The following is a 16,987-nucleotide window of genomic DNA, read 5'->3' as shown; positions in this document are numbered from 1 at the left end:
AGTATTACTCTTATGCATTTACAGTTAGTAAGCTAAGCCATAAAGCCACTTGCAACATGATACCACGCTCATCACCCGATCAGGCTCGATCAGGCGAGATATATAAGACTTGTGGGCCCATTCAGGACTCCTATGTCTGGTAGGATAACTTTACTCCATCCATCCTGTTTCTGTTGCAGGGAGTTGGAGAGAACAACCAACACAACCATGGCTTTCTTTCAAGACTCTTTATGGACTCAATATTCTCTGAACTGCATTACATGTGAAGGTAGATTTATTACCCATGAACACACTACCCGTATGTTAATTTTATGTAAATAGGTAGCGCCAGCCCTCATGTTGTTGTCCAACATTTCCGCTATTAAAAGGGATACATTTATTTTGGAATCATAAGCAAATTTAAAAAGAAATTGAGAAGTGGCACAATTACTAATCATAGAGCACAAAAAAGCCTACAGAACCTGGTATTCCCAGGCGGTCTCCCATCCAGGTACTAACTAGGCCCGACACTGCTTAGCTTCTGAGATCAGATGAGATCAGGCGCATTCAGTGTGGTGTGGCCGTAGGCTCTGGGCCTTCTGAGATTTGTACCTTTAAGCATCTAGTTGGCTAGACCATGCAGTTTTGAAAGCCAATTGAGAAATGGCTCACTGCCTGAACATGGAGCACAAAAAAGCCTACAGCACCTGGTATTCCCAGGCGGTCTCCCATCCAGGTACTAACTAGGCCCGACACTGCTTAGCTTCTGAGATCAGACGAGATCAGGCGCATTCAGTGTGGTGTGGCCGTAGGCTCTGGGCCTTCTGAGATTTGTACCTTTAAGCATCTAGTTGGCTAGACCATGCAGTTTTGAAAGCCAATTGAGAAATGGCTCACTGCCTGAACATGGAGCACAAAAAAGCCTACAGCACCTGGTATTCCCAGGCGGTCTCCCATCCAGGTACTAACTAGGCCTGACACTGCTTAGCTTCTGAGATCAGGCGCATTCAGTGTGGTGTGGCCGTAGGCTCTGGGCCTTCTGAGATTTGTACCTTTAAGCATCTAGTTGGCTAGACCATGCAGTTTTGAAAGGCAATTGAGAAATGGCTCACTGCCTGAACATGGAGCACAAAAAAAGCCTACAGCACCTGGTATTCCCAGGCGGTCTCCCATCCAGGTACTAACTAGGCCCGACACTGCTTAGCTTCTGAGATCAGAGATCAGGCGCATTCAGTGTGGTGTGGCCGTGGGCTCTGGGCTTTCTGAGATTTGTACCTTTAAGCATCTAGTTGGCTAGACCATGCAGTTTTGAAAGCCAATTGAGAAATGGCTCACTGCCTGAACATGGAGCACAAAAAAGCCTACAGCACCTGGTATTCCCAGGCGGTCTCCCATCCAGGTACTAACTAGGCCCGAAACTGCTTAGCTTCCGAGATCGGGCGCATTCATTGTGGTGTAGCCCTAAAATTGAGAAATGCTAAGAGTATTACTCTTATGCATTTACAGTTAGTAAGCTAAGCCATAAAGCCACTTGCAACATGATACCACGCTCATCACCCGATCAGGCGAGATATATAAGACTTGTGGGCCCATTCAGGACTCCTATGTCTGGTAGGATAACTTTACTCCATCCATCCTGTTTCTGTTGCAGGGGGTTGGAGAGAACAACCAACACAACCATGGCTTTCTTTCAAGACTCTTTATGGACTCAATATTCTCTGAACTGCATTACATGTGAAGGTAGATTTATTACCCATGAACACACTACCCGTATGTTAATTTTATGTAAATAGGTAGCGCCAGCCCTCATGTTGTTGTCCAACATTTCCGCTATTAAAAGGGATACATTTATTTTGGAATCATAAGCAAATTTAAAAAGAAATTGAGAAGTGGCACAATTACTAATCATAGAGCACAAAAAAAGCCTACAGAACCTGGTATTCCCAGGCGGTCTCCCATCCAGGTACTAACAAGGCCCGACACTGCTTAGCTTCTGATATCAGACGAGATCAGGCGCATTCAGTGTGGTGTGGCCGTAGGCTCTGGGCCTTCTGAGATTTGTACCTTTAAGCATCTAGTTGGCTAGACCATGCAGTTTTGAAAGCCAATTGAGAAATGGCTCACTGCCTGAACATGGAGCACAAAAAAGCCTACAGCACCTGGTATTCCCAGGCCATCTCCCATCCAGGTACTAACTAGGCCCGACACTGCTTAGCTTCTGAGATCAGACGAGATCAGGCGCATTCAGTGCGGTGTGGCCGTAGGCTCTGGGCCTTCTGAGATTTGTACCTTTAAGCATCTAGTTGGCTAGACCATGCAGTTTTGAAAGCCAATTGAGAAATGGCTCACTGCCTGAACATGGAGCACAAAAAAGCCTACAGCACCTGGTATTCCCAGGCGGTCTCCCATCCAGGTACTAACTAGGCCGGACAATGCTTAGCTTCTGGGATCAGGCGCATTCAGTGTGGTGTGGCCGTAGGCTCTGGGCCTTCTGAGATTTGTACCTTTAAGCATCTAGTTGGCTAGACCATGCAGTTTTGAAAGCCAATTGAGAAATGGCTCACTGCCTGAACATGGAGCACAAAAAAGCCTACAGCACCTGGTATTCCCAGGCGGTCTCCCATCCAGGTACTAACTAGGCCCGACACTGCTTAGCTTATGAGATCAGACCAGATCAGGAGCATTCAGTGTGGTGTGGCCGTAGGCTCTGGGCCTTCTGAGATTTGTACCTTTAAGCATCTAGTTGGCTAGACCATGCAGTTTTGAAAGCCAATTGAGAAATGGCTCACTGCCTGAACATGGAGCACAAAAAAGCCTACAGCACCTGGTATTCCCAGGCGGTCTCCCATCCAGGTACTAACTAGGCCCGAAACTGCTTAGCTTCCGAGATCGGGCGCATTCATTGTGGTGTAGCCCTAAAATTGAGAAATGCTAAGAGTATTACTCTTATGCATTTACAGTTAGTAAGCTAAGCCATAAAGCCACTTGCAACATGATACCACGCTCATCACCCGATCAGGCTCGATCAGGCGAGATATATAAGACTTGTGGGCCCATTCAGGACTCCTATGTCTGGTAGGATAACTTTACTCCATCCATCCTGTTTCTGTTGCAGGGAGTTGGAGAGAACAACCAACACAACCATGGCTTTCTTTCAAGACTCTTTATGGACTCAATATTCTCTGAACTGCATTACATGTGAAGGTAGATTTATTACCCATGAACACACTACCCGTATGTTAATTTTATGTAAATAGGTAGCGCCAGCCCTCATGTTGTTGTCCAACATTTCCGCTATTAAAAGGGATACATTTATTTTGGAATCATAAGCAAATTTAAAAAGAAATTGAGAAGTGGCACAATTACTAATCATAGAGCACAAAAAAGCCTACAGAACCTGGTATTCCCAGGCGGTCTCCCATCCAGGTACTAACTAGGCCCAACACTGCTTAGCTTCTGAGATCAGACAAGATCAGGCACATTCAGTGTGGTGTGGCCGTAGGCTCTGGGCCTTCTGAGATTTGTACCTTTAAGCATCTAGTTGGCTAGACCATGCAGTTTTGAAAGCCAATTGAGAAATGGCTCACTGCCTGAACATGGAGCACAAAAAAGACTACAGCACCTGGTATTCCCAGGTGGTCTCCCATCCAGGTACTAACTAGGCCCGACACTGCTTAGCTTCTGAGATCAGACGAGATCAGGCGCATTCAGTGTGGTGTGGCCGTAGGCTCTGGGCCTTCTGAGATTTGTACCTTTAAGCATCTAGTTGGCTAGACCATGCAGTTTTGAAAGCCAATTGAGAAATGGCTCACTGCCTGAACATGGAGCACAAAAAAGCCTACAGCACCTGGTATACCCAGGCGGTCTCCCATCCAGGTACTAACTAGGCCCGACACTGCTTAGCTTCTGAGATCAGACGAGATCAGGCGCATTCAGTGTGGTGTGGCCGTAGGCTCTGGGCCTTCTGAGATTTGTACCTTTAAGCATCTAGTTGGCTAGACCATGCAGTTTTGAAAGCCAATTGAGAAATGGCTCACTGCCTGAACATGGAGCACAAAAAAGCCTACAGCACCTGGTATTCCCAGGCGGTCTCCCATCCAGGTACTAACTAGGCCCGAAACTGCTTAGCTTCCGAGATCGGGCGCATTCATTGTGGTGTAGCCCTAAAATTGAGAAATGCTAAGAGTATTACTCTTATGCATTTACAGTTAGTAAGCTAAGCCATAAAGCCACTTGCAACATGATACCACGCTCATCACCCGATCAGGCGAGATATATAAGACTTGTGGGCCCATTCAGGACTCCTATGTCTGGTAGGATAACTTTACTCCATCCATCCTGTTTCTGTTGCAGGGGGTTGGAGAGAACAACCAACACAACCATGGCTTTCTTTCAAGACTCTTTATGGACTCAATATTCTCTGAACTGCATTACATGTGAAGGTAGATTTATTACCCATGAACACACTACCCGTATGTTAATTTTATGTAAATAGGTAGCGCCAGCCCTCATGTTGTTGTCCAACATTTCCGCTATTAAAAGGGATACATTTATTTTGGAATCATAAGCAAATTTAAAAAGAAATTGAGAAGTGGCACAATTACTAATCATAGAGCACAAAAAAAGCCTACAGAACCTGGTATTCCCAGGCGGTCTCCCATCCAGGTACTAACAAGGCCCGACACTGCTTAGCTTCTGATATCAGACGAGATCAGGCGCGGCCGTAGGCTCTGGGCCTTCTGAGATTTGTACCTTTAAGCATCTAGTTGGCTAGACCATGCAGTTTTGAAAGCCAATTGAGAAATGGCTCACTGCCTGAACATGGAGCACAAAAAAGCCTACAGCACCTGGTATTCCCAGGCGGTCTCCCATCCAGGTACTAACTAGGCCCGACACTGCTTAGCTTCTGAGATCAGACGAGATCAGGCGCATTCAGTGTGGTGTGGCCGTAGGCTCTGGGCCTTCTGAGATTTGTACCTTTAAACATCTAGTTGGCTAGACCATGCAGTTTTGAAAGCCAATTGAGAAATGGCTCACTGCCTGAACATGGAGCACAAAAAAGCCTACAGCACCTGGTATTCCCAGGCGGTCTCCCATCCAGGTACTAACTAGGTCCGACACTGCTTAGCTTCTGAGATCAGACGAGATCAGGCGCATTCAGTGTGGTGTGGCCGTAGGCTCTGGGCCTTCTGAGATTTGTACCTTTAAGCATCTAGTTGGCTAGACCATGCAGTTTTGAAAGCCAATTGAGAAATGGCTCACTGCCTGAACATGGAGCACAAAAAAGCCTACAGCACCTGGTATTCCCAGGCGGTCTCCCATCCAGGTACTAACTAGGCCCGACAATGCTTAGCTTCTGAGATCAGGCGCATTCAGTGTGGTGTGGCCGTAGGCTCTGGGCCTTCTGAGATTTGTACCTTTAAGCATCTAGTTGGCTAGACCATGCAGTTTTGAAAGCCAATTGAGAAATGGCTCACTGCCTGAACATGGAGCACAAAAAAGCCTACAGCACCTGGTATTCCCAGGCGGTCTCCCATCCAGGTACTAACTAGGCCCGACACTGCTTAGCTTCTGAGATCAGACGAGATCAGGCGCATTCAGTGTGGTGTGGCCGTAGGCTCTAGGCCTTCTGAGATTTGTACCTTTAAGCATCTAGTTGGCTAGACCATGCAGTTTTGAAAGCCAATTGAGAAATGGCTCACTGCCTGAACATGGAGCACAAAAAAGCCTACAGCACCTGGTATTCCCAGGCGGTCTCCCATCCAGGTACTAACTAGGCCCGAAACTGCTTAGCTTCCGAGATCGGGCGCATTCATTGTGGTGTAGCCCTAAAATTGAGAAATTCTAAGAGTATTACTCTTATGCATTTACAGTTAGTAAGCTAAGCCATAAAGCCACTTGCAACATGATACCACGCTCATCACCCGATCAGGCTCGATCAGGCGACATATATAAGACTTGTGGGCCCATTCAGGACTCCTATGTCTGGTAGGAAAACTTTACTCCATCCATCCTGTTTCTGTTGCAGGGAGTTGGAGAGAACAACCAACACAACCATGGCTTTCTTTCAAGACTCTTTATGGACTCAATATTCTCTGAACTGCATTACATGTGAAGGTAGATTTATTACCCATGAACACACTACCCGTATGTTAATTTTATGTAAATAGGTAGCGCCAGCCCTCATGTTGTTGTCCAACATTTCCGCTATTAAAAGGGATACATTTATTTTGGAATCATAAGCAAATTTAAAAAGAAATTGAGAAGTGGCACAATTACTAATCATAGAGCACAAAAAAGCCTACAGCACATGGTATTCCCAGGCGGTCTCCCATCTAGGTACTAACTAGGCCCGACACTGCTTAGCTTCTGAGATCAGACGAGATCAGGCACATTCAGTGTGGTGTGGCCGTAGGCTCTGGGCATTTTGAGATTTGTACCTTTAAGCATCTAGTTGGCTAGACCATGCAGTTTTGAAAGCCAATTGAGAAATGGCTCACTGCCTGAACATGGAGCACAAAAAAGCCTACAGCACCTGGTATTCCCAGGCGGTCTCCCATCCAGGTACTAACTAGGCCCGACACTGCTTAGCTTCTGAGATCAGACGAGATCAGGCGCATTCAGTGTGGTGTGGCCGTAGGCTCTGGGCCGTCTGAGATTTGTACCTTTAAGCATCTAGTTGGCTAGACCATGCAGTTTTGAAAGCCAATTGAGAAATGGCTCACTGCCTGAACATGGAGCACAAAAAAGCCTACAGCACCTGGTATTCCCAGGCGGTCTCCCATCCAGGTACTAACTAGGCCCGACACTGCTTAGCTTCTGAGATCAGGAGCATTCAGTGTGGTGTGGCCGTAGGCTCTGGGCCTTCTGAGATTTGTACCTTTCAGCATCTAGTTGGCTAGACCATGCAGTTTTGAAAGCCAATTGAGAAATGGCTCACTGCCTGAACATGGAGCACAAAAAAGCCTACAGCACCTGGTATTCCCAGGCGGTCTCCCATCCAGGTACTAACTAGGCCCGAAACTGCTTAGCTTCCGAGATCGGGCGCATTCATTGTGGTGTAGCCCTAAAATTGAGAAATGCTAAGAGTATTACTCTTATGCATTTACAGTTAGTAAGCTAAGCCATAAAGCCACTTGCAACATGATACCACGCTCATCACCCGATCAGGCTCGATCAGGCGAGATATATAAGACTTGTGGGCCCATTCAGGACTCCTATGTCTGGTAGGATAACTTTACTCCATCCATCCTGTTTCTGTTGCAGGGAGTTGGAGAGAACAACCAACACAACCATGGCTTTCTTTCAAGACTCTTTATGGACTCAATATTCTCTGAACTGCATTACATGTGAAGGTAGATTTATTACCCATGAACACACTACCCGTATGTTAATTTTATGTAAATAGGTAGCGCCAGCCCTCATGTTGTTGTCCAACATTTCCGCTATTAAAAGGGATACATTTATTTTGCAATCATAAGCAAATTTAAAAAGAAATTGAGAAGTGGCACAATTACTAATCATAGAGCACAAAAAAGCCTACAGCACCTGGTATTCCCAGGCGGTCTCCCATCCAGGTACTAACTAGGCCTGACACTGCTTAGCTTCTGAGATCAGACAAGATCAGGCACATTCAGTGTGGTGTGGCCGTAGGCTCTGGGCCTTCTGAGATTTGTACCTTTAAGCATCTAGTTGGCTAGACCATGCAGTTTTGAAAGCCAATTGAGAAATGGCTCACTGCCTGAACATGGAGCACAAAAAAGACTACAGCACCTGGTATTCCCAGGTGGTCTCCCATCCAGGTACTAACTAGGCCCGACACTGCTTAGCTTCTGAGATCAGACGAGATCAGGCGCATTCAGTGTGGTGTGGCCGTAGGCTCTGGGCCTTCTGAGATTTGTACCTTTAAGCATCTAGTTGGCTAGACCATGCAGTTTTGAAAGCCAATTGAGAAATGGCTCACTGCCTGAACATGGAGCACAAAAAAGCCTACAGCACCTGGTATTCCCAGGCGGTCTCCCATCCAGGTACTAACTAGGCCCGACACTGCTTAGCTTCTGAGATCAGACGCATTCAGTGTGGTGTGGCCGTAGGCTCTGGGCCTTCTGAGATTTGTACCTTTAAGCCTCTAGTTGGCTAGACCATGCAGTTTTGAAAGCCAATTGAGAAATGGCTCACTGCCTGAACATGGAGCACAAAAAAGCCTACAGCACCTGGTATTCCCAGGCGGTCTCCCATCCAGGTACTAACTAGGCCCGAAACTGCTTAGCTTCCGAGATCGGGCGCATTCATTGTGGTGTAGCCCTAAAATTGAGAAATGCTAAGAGTATTACTCTTATGCATTTACAGTTAGTAAGCTAAGCCATAAAGCCACTTGCAACATGATACCACGCTCATCACCCGATCAGGCGAGATATATAAGACTTGTGGGCCCATTCAGGACTCCTATGTCTGGTAGGATAACTTTACTCCATCCATCCTGTTTCTGTTGCAGGGGGTTGGAGAGAACAACCAACACAACCATGGCTTTCTTTCAAGACTCTTTATGGACTCAATATTCTCTGAACTGCATTACATGTGAAGGTAGATTTATTACCCATGAACACACTACCCGTATGTTAATTTTATGTAAATAGGTAGCGCCAGCCCTCATGTTGTTGTCCAACATTTCCGCTATTAAAAGGGATACATTTATTTTGGAATCATAAGCAAATTTAAAAAGAAATTGAGAAGTGGCACAATTACTAATCATAGAGCACAAAAAAAGCCTACAGAACCTGGTATTCCCAGGCGGTCTCCCATCCAGGTACTAACAAGGCCCGACACTGTGTGGTGTGGCCGTAGGCTCTGGGCCTTCTGAGATTTGTACCTTTAAGCATCTAGTTGGCTAGACCATGCAGTTTTGAAAGCCAATTGAGAAATGGCTCACTGCCTGAACATGGAGCACAAAAAAGCCTACAGCACCTGGTATTCCCAGGCGGTCTCCCATCCAGGTACTAACTAGGCCCGACACTGCTTAGCTTCTGAGATCAGACGAGATAAGGCGCATTCAGTGTGGTGTGGCCGTAGGCTCTGGGCCTTCTGAGATTTGTACCTTTAAACATCTAGTTGGCTAGACCATGCAGTTTTGAAAGCCAATTGAGAAATGGCTCACTGCCTGAACATGGAGCACAAAAAAGCCTACAGCACCTGGTATTCCCAGGCGGTCTCCCATCCAGGTACTAACTAGGCCCGACACTGCTTAGCTTCTGAGATCAGACGAGATCAGGCGCATTCAGTGTGGTGTGGCCGTAGGCTCTGGGCCTTCTGAGATTTGTACCTTTAAGCATCTAGTTGGCTAGACCATGCAGTTTTGAAAGCCAATTGAGAAATGGCTCACTGCCTGAACATGGAGCACAAAAAAGCCTACAGCACCTGGTATTCCCAGGCGGTCTCCCATCCAGGTACTAACTAGGCCCGACAATGCTTAGCTTCTGAGATCAGGCGCATTCAGTGTGGTGTGGCCGGAGGCTCTGGGCCTTCTGAGATTTGTACCTTTAATCATCTAGTTGGCTAGACCATGCAGTTTTGAAAGCCAAGTGAGAAATGGCTCACTGCCTGAACATGGAGCACAAAAAAGCCTACAGCACCTGGTATTCCCAGGCTGTCTCCCATCCAGGTACTAACTAGGCCCGACACTGCTTAGCTTCTGAGATCAGACGAGATCAGGCGCATTCAGTGTGGTGTGGCCGTAGGCTCTGGGCCTTCTGAGATTTGTACCTTTAAGCATCTAGTTGGCTAGACCATGCAGTTTTGAAAGCCAATTGAGAAATGGCTCACTGCCTGAACATGGAGCACAAAAAAGCCTACAGCACCTGGTATTCCCAGGCGGTCTCCCATCCAGGTACTAACTAGGCCCGAAACTGCTTAGCTTCCGAGATCGGGCGCATTCATTGTGGTGTAGCCCTAAAATTGAGAAATGCTAAGAGTATTACTCTTATGCATTTACAGTTAGTAAGCTAAGCCATAAAGCCACTTGCAACATGATACCACGCTCATCACCCGATCAGCGCTCGATCAGGCTCGATCAGGCGAGATATATAAGACTTGTGGGCCCATTCAGGACTCCTATGTCTGGTTGGATAACTTTACTCCATCCATCCTGTTTCTGTTGCAGGGAGTTGGAGAGAACAACCAACACAACCATGGCTTTCTTTCAAGACTCTTTATGGACTCAATATTCTCTGAACTGCATTACATGTGAAGGTAGATTTATTACCCATGAACACACTACCCGTATGTTAATTTTATGTAAATAGGTAGCGCCAGCCCTCATGTTGTTGTCCAACATTTCCGCTATTAAAAGGGATACATTTATTCTGGAATCATAAGCAAATTTAAAAAGAAATTGAGAAGTGGCACAATTACTAATCATAGAGCACAAAAAAGCCTACAGCACCTGGTATTCCCAGGGGTCTCCCATCCAGGTACTAACTAGGCCCGACACTGCTTAGCTTCTGAGATCAGACGAGATCAGGCACATTCAGTGTGGTGTGGCTGTAGGCTCTGGGCCTTCTGAGATTTGTACCTTTAAGCATCTAGTTGGCTAGACCATGCAGTTTTGAAAGCCAATTGAGAAATGGCTCACTGCCTGAACATGGAGCACAAAAAAGCCTACAGCACCTGGTATTCCCAGGCGGTCTCCCATCCAGGTACTAACTAGGCCCGACACTGCTTAGTTTCTGAGATCAGACGAGATCAGGCGCATTCAGTGTGGTGTGGCCGTAGGCTCTGGGCCTTCTGAGATTTGTACCTTTAAGCATCTAGTTGGCTAGACCATGCCGTTTTGAAAGCCAATTGAGAAATGGCTCACTGCCTGAACATGGAGCACAAAAAAGCCTACAGCACCTGGTATTCCCAGGCGGTCTCCCATCCAGGTACTAACTAGGCCCGAAACTGCTTAGCTTCCGAGATCGGGCGCATTCATTGTGGTGTAGCCCTAAAATTGAGAAATGCTAAGAGTATTACTCTTTTGCATTTACAGTTAGTAAGCTAAGCCATAAAGCCACTTGCAACATGATACCACGCTCATCACCCGATCAGCGCTGGATCAGGCTCGATCAGGCGAGATATATAAGACTTGTGGGCCCATTCAGGACTCCTATGTCTGGTTGGATAACTTTACTCCATCCATCCTGTTTCTGTTGCAGGGAGTTGGAGAGAACAAACAACACAACCATGGCTTTCTTTCAAGACTCTTTATGGACTCAATATTCTCTGAACTGCATTACATGTGAAGGTAGATTTATTACCCATGAACACACTACCCGTATGTTAATTTTATGTAAATAGGTAGCACCAGCCCTCATGTTGTTGTCCAACATTTCCGCTATTAAAAGGGATACATTTATTTTGGAATCATAAGCAAATTTAAAAAGAAATTGAGAAGTGGCACAATTACTAATCATAGAGCACAAAAAAGCCTACAGAACCTGGTATTCCCAGGCGGTTTCCCATCCAGGTACTAACTAGGCCCGACACTGCTTAGCTTCTGAAATCAGACGAGATCAGGCGCATTCAGTGTGGTGTGGCCGTAGGCTCTGGGCCTTCTGAGATTTGTACCTTTAAGCATCTAGTTGGCTAGACCATGCAGTTTTGAAAGCCAATTGAGAAATGGCTCACTGCCTGAACATGGAGCACAAAAAAGCCTACAGCACCTGGTATTCCCAGGCGGTCTCCCATCCAGGTACTAACTAGGCCCGACACTGCTTAGCTTCTGAGATCAGACGAGTTCAGGCGCATTCAGTGTGCTGTGGCCGTAGGCTCTGGGCCTTCTGAGATTTGTACCTTTAAGCATCTAGTTGGCTAGACCATGCAGTTTTGAAAGCCAATTGAGAAATGGCTCACTGCCTGAACATGGAGCACAAAAAAGCCTACAGCACCTGGTATTCCCAGGCGGTCTCCCATCCAGGTACTAACTAGGCCCGAAACTGCTTAGCTTCCGAGATCGGGCGCATTCATTGTGGTTTAGCCCTAAAATTGAGAAATGCTAAGAGTATTACTCTTTTGCATTTACAGTTAGTAAGCTAAGCCATAAAGCCACTTGCAACATGATACCACGCTCATCACCCGATCAGCGCTGGATCAGGCTCGATCAGGCGAGATATATAAGACTTGTGGGCCCATTCAGGACTCCTATGTCTGGTTGGATAACTTTACTCCATCCATCCTGTTTCTGTTGCATGGAGTTGGAGAGAACAACCAACACAACCATGGCTTTCTTTCAAGACTCTTTATGGACTCAATATTCTCTGAACTGCATTACATGTGAAGGTAGATTTATTACCCATGAACACACTACCCGTATGTTAATTTTATGTAAATAGGTAGCGCCAGCCCTCATGTTGTTGTCCAACATTTCCGCTATTAAAAGGGATAAATTTATTTTGGAATCATAAGCAAATTTAAAAAGAAATTGAGAAGTGGCACAATTACTAATCATAGAGCACAAAAAAGCCTAAAGAACCTGGTATTCCCAGGCGGTCTCCCATCCAGGTACTAACTAGGCCCGACACTGCTTAGCTTCTGAGATCAGACGAGATCAGGCGCATTCAGTGTGGGCGCATTCAGTGTGGTGTGGCCGTAGGCTCTGGGCCTTCTGAGATTTGTACCTTTAAGCATCTAGTTGGCTAGACCATGCAGTTTTGAAAGCCAATTGAGAAATGGCTCACTGCCTGAACATGGAGCACAAAAAAGCCTACAGCACCTGGTATTCCCAGGCGGCCTCCCATCCAGGTACTAACTAGGCCCGACACTGCTTAGCTTCTGAGATCAGACGCATTCAGTGTGGTGTGGCCGTAGGCTCTGGGCCTTCTGAGATTTGTACCTTTAAGCATCTAGTTGGCTAGACCATGCAGTTTTGAAAGCAAATTGAGAAATGGCTCACTGCCTGAACATGGAGCACAAAAAAGCCTACAGCACCTGGTATTCCCAGGCGGTCTCCCATCCAGGTACTAACTAGGCCCGACACTGCTTAGCTTCTGAGATCAGACGAGATCAGGCGCATTCAGTGTGGTGTGGCCGTAGGCTCTGGGCATTCTGAGATTTGTACCTTTAAGCATCTAGTTGGCTAGACCATGCAGTTTTGAAAGCCAATTGAGAAATGGCTCACTGCCTGAACATGGAGCACAAAAAAGCCTACAGCACCTGGTATTCCCAGGCGGTCTCACATCCAGGTACTAACTAGGCCCGACACTGCTTAGCTTCTGAGATCAGATGAGATCAGGCGCATTCAGTGTGGTGTGGCCGGAGGCTCTGGGCTTTCTGAGATTTGTACCTTTAAGCATCTAGTTGGCTAGACCATGCAGTTTTGAAAGCCAATTGAGAAATGGCTCACTGCCTGAACATGGAGCACAAAAAAGCCTACAGCACCTGGTACTCCCAGGCCGTCTCCCATCCAGGTACTAACTAGGCCCGACACTGCTTAGCTTCTGAGATCAGACGAGATCAGGCGCATTCAGTGTGGTGTGGCCGGAGGCTCTGGGCCTTCTGAGATTTGTACCTTTAAGCATCTAGTTGGCTAGACCATGCAGTTTTGAAAGCCAATTGAGAAATGGCTCACTGCCTGAACATGGAGCACAAAAAAAGCCTACAGCACCTGGTATTCCCAGGCGGTCTCCCATCCAGGTACTAACTAGGCCCGACACTGCTTAGCTTCTGAGATCAGACGAGATCAGGCGCATTCAGTGTGGTGTGGCCGTAGGCTCTGGGCCTTCTGAGATTTGTACCTTTAAGCATCTAGTTGGCTAGACCATGCAGTTTTGAAAGCCAATTGAGAAATGGCTCACTGCCTGAACATGGAGCACAAAAAAGCCTACAGCACCTGGTATTCCCAGGCGGTCTCCCATCCAGGTACTAACTAGGCCCGACACTGCTTAGCTTCTGAGATCAGACGAGATCAGGCGCATTCAGTGTGGTGTGGCCGTAGGCTCTGGGCCTTCTGAGATTTGTACCTTTAAGCATCTAGTTGGCTAGACCATGCCGTTTTGAAAGCCAATTGAGAAATGGCTCACTGCCTGAACATGGAGCACAAAAAAGCCTACAGCACCTGGTATTCCCAGGCGGTCTCCCATCCAGGTACTAACTAGGCCCGAAACTGCTTAGCTTCCGAGATCGGGCGCATTCATTGTGGTGTAGCCCTAAAATTGAGAATTGCTAAGAGTATTACTCTTTTGCATTTACAGTTAGTAAGCTAAGCCATAAAGCCACTTGCAACATGATACCACGCTCATCACCCGATCAGCGCTGGATCAGGCTCGATCAGGCGAGATATATAAGACTTGTGGGCCCATTCAGGACTCCTATGTCTGGTTGGATAACTTTACTCCATCCATCCTGTTTCTGTTGCAGGGAGTTGGAGAGAACAACCAACACAACCATGGCTTTCTTTCAAGACTCTTTATGGACTCAATATTCTCTGAACTGCATTACATGTGAAGGTAGATTTATTACCCATGAACACACTACCCGTATGTTAATTTTATGTAAATAGGTAGCGCCAGCCCTCATGTTGTTGTCCAACATTTCCGCTATTAAAAGGGATACATTTATTTTGGAATCATAAGCAAATTTAAAAAGAAATTGAGAAGTGGCACAATTACTAATAGAGCACAAAAAAGCCTACAGAACCTGGTATTCCCAGGCGGTCTCCCATCCAGGTACTAACTAAGCCCGACACTGCTTAGCTTCTGAAATCAGACGAGATCAGGCGCATTCAGTGTGGTGTGGCCGTAGGCTCTGGGCCTTCTGAGATTTGTACCTTTAAGCATCTAGTTGGCTAGACCATGCAGTTTTGAAAGCCAATTGAGAAATGGCTCACTGCCTGAACATGGAGCACAAAAAAGGCTACAGCACCTGGTATTCCCAGGCGGTCTCCCATCCAGGTACTAACTAGGCCCGACACTGCTTAGCTTCTGAGATCAGACGAGATCAGGCGCATTCAGTGTGGTGTGGCCGTAGGCTCTGGGCCTTCTGAGATTTGTACCTTTAAGCATCTAGTTGGCTAGACCATGCCGTTTTGAAAGCCAATTGAGAAATGGCTCACTGCCTGAACATGGAGCACAAAAAAGCCTACAGCACCTGGTACTCCCAGGCGGTCTCCCATCCAGGTACTAACTAGGCCCGAAACTGCTTAGCTTCCGAGATCGGGCGCATTCATTGTGGTGTAGCCCTAAAATTGAGAATTGCTAAGAGTATTACTCTTTTGCATTTACAGTTAGTAAGCTAAGCCATAAAGCCACTTGCAACATGATACCACGCTCATCACCCGATCAGTGCTGGATCAGGCTCGATCAGGCGAGATATATAAGACTTGTGGGCCCATTCAGGACTCCTATGTCTGGTTGGATAACTTTACTCCATCCATCCTGTTTCTGTTGCAGGGAGTTGGAGAGAACAACCAACACAACCATGGCTTTCTTTCAAGACTCTTTATGGACTCAATATTCTCTGAACTGCATTACATGTGAAGGTAGATTTATTACCCATGAACACACTACCCGTATGTTAATTTTATGTAAATAGGTAGCGCCAGCCCTCATGTTGTTGTCCAACATTTCCGCTATTAAAAGGGATACATTTATTTTGGAATCATAAGCAAATTTAAAAAGAAATTGAGAAGTGGCACAATTACTAATAGAGCACAAAAAAGCCTACAGAACCTGGTATTCCCAGGCGGTCTCCCATCCAGGTACTAACTAAGCCCGACACTGCTTAGCTTCTGAAATCAGACGAGATCAGGCGCATTCAGTGTGGTGTGGCTGTAGGCTCTGGGCCTTCTGAGATTTGTACCTTTAAGCATCTAGTTGGCTAGACCATGCAGTTTTGAAAGCCAATTGAGAAATGGCTCACTGCCTGAACATGGAGCACAAAAAAGCCTACAGCACCTGGTATTCCCAGGCGGTCTCCCATCCAGGTACTAACTAGGCCCGACACTGCTTAGCTTCTGAGATCAGACGAGTTCAGGCGCATTCAGTGTGGTGTGGCCGTAGGCTCTGGGCCTTCTGAGATTTGTACCTTTAAGCATCTAGTTGGCTAGACCATGCAGTTTTGAAAGCCAATTGAGAAATGGCTCACTGCCTGAACATGGAGCACAAAAAAGCCTACAGCACCTGGTATTCCCAGGCGGTCTCCCATCCAGGTACTAACTAGGCCCGAAACTGCTTAGCTTCCGAGATCGGGCGCATTCATTGTGGTGTAGCCCTAAAATTGAGAAATGCTAAGAGTATTACTCTTTTGCATTTACAGTTAGTAAGCTAAGCCATAAAGCCACTTGCAACATGATACCACGCTCATCACCCGATCAGCGCTGGATCAGGCTCGATCAGGCGAGATATATAAGACTTGTGGGCCCATTCAGGACTCCTATGTCTGGTTGGATAACTTTACTCCATCCATCCTGTTTCTGTTGCAGGGAGTTGGAGAGAACAACCAACACAACCATGGCTTTCTTTCAAGACTCTTTATGGACTCAATATTCTCTGAACTGCATTACATGTGAAGGTAGATTTATTACCCATGAACACACTACCCGTATGTTAATTTTATGTAAATAGGTAGCGCCAGCCCTCATGTTGTTGTCCAACATTTCCGCTATTAAAAGGGATACATTTATTTTGGAATCATAAGCAAATTTAAAAAGAAATTGAGAAGTGGCACAATTACTAATCATAGAGCACAAAAAAGCCTAAAGAACCTGGTATTCCCAGGCGGTCTCCCATCCAGGTACTAACTAGACCTGACACTGCTTAGCTTCTGAGATCAGACGAGATCAGGCGCATTCAGTGTGGTGTGGCCGTAGGCTCTGGGCCTTCTGAGATTTGTACCTTTAAGCATCTAGTTGGCTAGACCATGCAGTTTTGAAAGCCAATTGAGAAATGGCTCACTGCCTGAACATGGAGCACAAAAAAGCCTACAGCACCTGGTATTCCCAGGCGGCCTCCCATCCAGGTACTAACTTGGCCCGACACTG

At 46.5% G+C, this 16,987-nt stretch overlaps 30 non-coding genes and 22 pseudogenes across 30 annotated transcripts; all 52 read right to left on the bottom strand.

Moving 5' to 3' along the window:
• Positions 1-449: 449 nt before the first annotated feature.
• Positions 450-568, bottom strand: LOC138493628 (5S ribosomal RNA). The gene has a single exon (XR_011276633.1). It is a non-coding gene; the product is annotated as a 5S ribosomal RNA (ribosomal RNA).
• Positions 569-674: 106 nt separating this feature from the next.
• Positions 675-793, bottom strand: LOC138496044 (5S ribosomal RNA). The gene has a single exon (XR_011277666.1). It is a non-coding gene; the product is annotated as a 5S ribosomal RNA (ribosomal RNA).
• Positions 794-899: 106 nt separating this feature from the next.
• LOC138495132 (5S ribosomal RNA) lies at positions 900-1,008 on the bottom strand (annotated as a pseudogene).
• Positions 1,009-1,115: 107 nt separating this feature from the next.
• Positions 1,116-1,231, bottom strand: LOC138494679 (5S ribosomal RNA; annotated as a pseudogene).
• A 106-nt stretch (positions 1,232-1,337) lies between these two features.
• Positions 1,338-1,446, bottom strand: LOC138495951 (5S ribosomal RNA; annotated as a pseudogene).
• Positions 1,447-1,901: 455 nt separating this feature from the next.
• Positions 1,902-2,020, bottom strand: LOC138494568 (5S ribosomal RNA). The gene has a single exon (XR_011277486.1). It is a non-coding gene; the product is annotated as a 5S ribosomal RNA (ribosomal RNA).
• A 106-nt stretch (positions 2,021-2,126) lies between these two features.
• LOC138494419 (5S ribosomal RNA) lies at positions 2,127-2,245 on the bottom strand. Its single transcript, XR_011277351.1, has one exon. It is a non-coding gene; the product is annotated as a 5S ribosomal RNA (ribosomal RNA).
• Positions 2,246-2,351: 106 nt separating this feature from the next.
• Positions 2,352-2,460, bottom strand: LOC138495555 (5S ribosomal RNA; annotated as a pseudogene).
• Positions 2,461-2,566: 106 nt separating this feature from the next.
• On the bottom strand, positions 2,567-2,685 carry LOC138494455 (5S ribosomal RNA). The gene has a single exon (XR_011277383.1). It is a non-coding gene; the product is annotated as a 5S ribosomal RNA (ribosomal RNA).
• A 106-nt stretch (positions 2,686-2,791) lies between these two features.
• Positions 2,792-2,900, bottom strand: LOC138495950 (5S ribosomal RNA; annotated as a pseudogene).
• A 464-nt stretch (positions 2,901-3,364) lies between these two features.
• Positions 3,365-3,483, bottom strand: LOC138494460 (5S ribosomal RNA). Its single transcript, XR_011277388.1, has one exon. It is a non-coding gene; the product is annotated as a 5S ribosomal RNA (ribosomal RNA).
• Positions 3,484-3,589: 106 nt separating this feature from the next.
• On the bottom strand, positions 3,590-3,708 carry LOC138493411 (5S ribosomal RNA). The gene has a single exon (XR_011276436.1). It is a non-coding gene; the product is annotated as a 5S ribosomal RNA (ribosomal RNA).
• A 106-nt stretch (positions 3,709-3,814) lies between these two features.
• On the bottom strand, positions 3,815-3,933 carry LOC138493754 (5S ribosomal RNA). The gene has a single exon (XR_011276748.1). It is a non-coding gene; the product is annotated as a 5S ribosomal RNA (ribosomal RNA).
• Positions 3,934-4,039: 106 nt separating this feature from the next.
• On the bottom strand, positions 4,040-4,148 carry LOC138495949 (5S ribosomal RNA; annotated as a pseudogene).
• A 666-nt stretch (positions 4,149-4,814) lies between these two features.
• LOC138496032 (5S ribosomal RNA) lies at positions 4,815-4,933 on the bottom strand. Its single transcript, XR_011277665.1, has one exon. It is a non-coding gene; the product is annotated as a 5S ribosomal RNA (ribosomal RNA).
• A 106-nt stretch (positions 4,934-5,039) lies between these two features.
• LOC138493503 (5S ribosomal RNA) lies at positions 5,040-5,158 on the bottom strand. The gene has a single exon (XR_011276520.1). It is a non-coding gene; the product is annotated as a 5S ribosomal RNA (ribosomal RNA).
• Positions 5,159-5,264: 106 nt separating this feature from the next.
• LOC138495114 (5S ribosomal RNA) lies at positions 5,265-5,373 on the bottom strand (annotated as a pseudogene).
• Positions 5,374-5,479: 106 nt separating this feature from the next.
• LOC138496018 (5S ribosomal RNA) lies at positions 5,480-5,598 on the bottom strand. The gene has a single exon (XR_011277663.1). It is a non-coding gene; the product is annotated as a 5S ribosomal RNA (ribosomal RNA).
• A 106-nt stretch (positions 5,599-5,704) lies between these two features.
• LOC138495948 (5S ribosomal RNA) lies at positions 5,705-5,813 on the bottom strand (annotated as a pseudogene).
• Positions 5,814-6,277: 464 nt separating this feature from the next.
• Positions 6,278-6,396, bottom strand: LOC138494295 (5S ribosomal RNA). Its single transcript, XR_011277238.1, has one exon. It is a non-coding gene; the product is annotated as a 5S ribosomal RNA (ribosomal RNA).
• A 106-nt stretch (positions 6,397-6,502) lies between these two features.
• LOC138496006 (5S ribosomal RNA) lies at positions 6,503-6,621 on the bottom strand. Its single transcript, XR_011277662.1, has one exon. It is a non-coding gene; the product is annotated as a 5S ribosomal RNA (ribosomal RNA).
• A 106-nt stretch (positions 6,622-6,727) lies between these two features.
• Positions 6,728-6,836, bottom strand: LOC138494825 (5S ribosomal RNA; annotated as a pseudogene).
• Positions 6,837-6,942: 106 nt separating this feature from the next.
• LOC138495947 (5S ribosomal RNA) lies at positions 6,943-7,051 on the bottom strand (annotated as a pseudogene).
• A 464-nt stretch (positions 7,052-7,515) lies between these two features.
• On the bottom strand, positions 7,516-7,634 carry LOC138494527 (5S ribosomal RNA). Its single transcript, XR_011277449.1, has one exon. It is a non-coding gene; the product is annotated as a 5S ribosomal RNA (ribosomal RNA).
• Positions 7,635-7,740: 106 nt separating this feature from the next.
• LOC138493409 (5S ribosomal RNA) lies at positions 7,741-7,859 on the bottom strand. Its single transcript, XR_011276434.1, has one exon. It is a non-coding gene; the product is annotated as a 5S ribosomal RNA (ribosomal RNA).
• A 106-nt stretch (positions 7,860-7,965) lies between these two features.
• On the bottom strand, positions 7,966-8,074 carry LOC138495067 (5S ribosomal RNA; annotated as a pseudogene).
• A 106-nt stretch (positions 8,075-8,180) lies between these two features.
• Positions 8,181-8,289, bottom strand: LOC138495945 (5S ribosomal RNA; annotated as a pseudogene).
• A 642-nt stretch (positions 8,290-8,931) lies between these two features.
• On the bottom strand, positions 8,932-9,050 carry LOC138494119 (5S ribosomal RNA). The gene has a single exon (XR_011277078.1). It is a non-coding gene; the product is annotated as a 5S ribosomal RNA (ribosomal RNA).
• Positions 9,051-9,156: 106 nt separating this feature from the next.
• Positions 9,157-9,275, bottom strand: LOC138495994 (5S ribosomal RNA). The gene has a single exon (XR_011277661.1). It is a non-coding gene; the product is annotated as a 5S ribosomal RNA (ribosomal RNA).
• A 106-nt stretch (positions 9,276-9,381) lies between these two features.
• On the bottom strand, positions 9,382-9,490 carry LOC138495348 (5S ribosomal RNA; annotated as a pseudogene).
• A 106-nt stretch (positions 9,491-9,596) lies between these two features.
• Positions 9,597-9,715, bottom strand: LOC138494135 (5S ribosomal RNA). Its single transcript, XR_011277092.1, has one exon. It is a non-coding gene; the product is annotated as a 5S ribosomal RNA (ribosomal RNA).
• Positions 9,716-9,821: 106 nt separating this feature from the next.
• On the bottom strand, positions 9,822-9,930 carry LOC138495944 (5S ribosomal RNA; annotated as a pseudogene).
• Positions 9,931-10,405: 475 nt separating this feature from the next.
• LOC138494237 (5S ribosomal RNA) lies at positions 10,406-10,523 on the bottom strand. Its single transcript, XR_011277185.1, has one exon. It is a non-coding gene; the product is annotated as a 5S ribosomal RNA (ribosomal RNA).
• A 106-nt stretch (positions 10,524-10,629) lies between these two features.
• On the bottom strand, positions 10,630-10,748 carry LOC138493805 (5S ribosomal RNA). Its single transcript, XR_011276794.1, has one exon. It is a non-coding gene; the product is annotated as a 5S ribosomal RNA (ribosomal RNA).
• A 106-nt stretch (positions 10,749-10,854) lies between these two features.
• Positions 10,855-10,963, bottom strand: LOC138495943 (5S ribosomal RNA; annotated as a pseudogene).
• Positions 10,964-11,438: 475 nt separating this feature from the next.
• On the bottom strand, positions 11,439-11,557 carry LOC138494493 (5S ribosomal RNA). Its single transcript, XR_011277418.1, has one exon. It is a non-coding gene; the product is annotated as a 5S ribosomal RNA (ribosomal RNA).
• A 106-nt stretch (positions 11,558-11,663) lies between these two features.
• On the bottom strand, positions 11,664-11,782 carry LOC138494314 (5S ribosomal RNA). The gene has a single exon (XR_011277255.1). It is a non-coding gene; the product is annotated as a 5S ribosomal RNA (ribosomal RNA).
• A 106-nt stretch (positions 11,783-11,888) lies between these two features.
• Positions 11,889-11,997, bottom strand: LOC138496090 (5S ribosomal RNA; annotated as a pseudogene).
• A 475-nt stretch (positions 11,998-12,472) lies between these two features.
• LOC138495199 (5S ribosomal RNA) lies at positions 12,473-12,606 on the bottom strand (annotated as a pseudogene).
• Positions 12,607-12,712: 106 nt separating this feature from the next.
• LOC138495186 (5S ribosomal RNA) lies at positions 12,713-12,821 on the bottom strand (annotated as a pseudogene).
• A 106-nt stretch (positions 12,822-12,927) lies between these two features.
• On the bottom strand, positions 12,928-13,046 carry LOC138495982 (5S ribosomal RNA). The gene has a single exon (XR_011277660.1). It is a non-coding gene; the product is annotated as a 5S ribosomal RNA (ribosomal RNA).
• A 106-nt stretch (positions 13,047-13,152) lies between these two features.
• Positions 13,153-13,271, bottom strand: LOC138494458 (5S ribosomal RNA). Its single transcript, XR_011277386.1, has one exon. It is a non-coding gene; the product is annotated as a 5S ribosomal RNA (ribosomal RNA).
• Positions 13,272-13,377: 106 nt separating this feature from the next.
• On the bottom strand, positions 13,378-13,496 carry LOC138494681 (5S ribosomal RNA; annotated as a pseudogene).
• Positions 13,497-13,603: 107 nt separating this feature from the next.
• Positions 13,604-13,722, bottom strand: LOC138495970 (5S ribosomal RNA). Its single transcript, XR_011277659.1, has one exon. It is a non-coding gene; the product is annotated as a 5S ribosomal RNA (ribosomal RNA).
• A 106-nt stretch (positions 13,723-13,828) lies between these two features.
• Positions 13,829-13,947, bottom strand: LOC138495958 (5S ribosomal RNA). The gene has a single exon (XR_011277658.1). It is a non-coding gene; the product is annotated as a 5S ribosomal RNA (ribosomal RNA).
• Positions 13,948-14,053: 106 nt separating this feature from the next.
• LOC138495941 (5S ribosomal RNA) lies at positions 14,054-14,162 on the bottom strand (annotated as a pseudogene).
• A 472-nt stretch (positions 14,163-14,634) lies between these two features.
• On the bottom strand, positions 14,635-14,753 carry LOC138494557 (5S ribosomal RNA). The gene has a single exon (XR_011277476.1). It is a non-coding gene; the product is annotated as a 5S ribosomal RNA (ribosomal RNA).
• Positions 14,754-14,859: 106 nt separating this feature from the next.
• Positions 14,860-14,978, bottom strand: LOC138493773 (5S ribosomal RNA). Its single transcript, XR_011276765.1, has one exon. It is a non-coding gene; the product is annotated as a 5S ribosomal RNA (ribosomal RNA).
• Positions 14,979-15,665: 687 nt separating this feature from the next.
• On the bottom strand, positions 15,666-15,784 carry LOC138494580 (5S ribosomal RNA). The gene has a single exon (XR_011277497.1). It is a non-coding gene; the product is annotated as a 5S ribosomal RNA (ribosomal RNA).
• Positions 15,785-15,890: 106 nt separating this feature from the next.
• LOC138493574 (5S ribosomal RNA) lies at positions 15,891-16,009 on the bottom strand. The gene has a single exon (XR_011276584.1). It is a non-coding gene; the product is annotated as a 5S ribosomal RNA (ribosomal RNA).
• A 106-nt stretch (positions 16,010-16,115) lies between these two features.
• LOC138495940 (5S ribosomal RNA) lies at positions 16,116-16,224 on the bottom strand (annotated as a pseudogene).
• Positions 16,225-16,699: 475 nt separating this feature from the next.
• Positions 16,700-16,818, bottom strand: LOC138494911 (5S ribosomal RNA; annotated as a pseudogene).
• Between the last annotated feature and the right edge of the window lie 169 nt (positions 16,819-16,987).

The sequence above is a fragment of the Ambystoma mexicanum genome, chromosome 10 (genome assembly GCF_040938575.1).
Source record: "Ambystoma mexicanum isolate Mex_15411 chromosome 10, UKY_AmexF1_1, whole genome shotgun sequence".
In the NCBI taxonomy this organism is placed as follows: domain Eukaryota; kingdom Metazoa; phylum Chordata; class Amphibia; order Caudata; family Ambystomatidae; genus Ambystoma; species Ambystoma mexicanum.
This window is presented reverse-complemented; position numbering and strand designations above follow the sequence as displayed.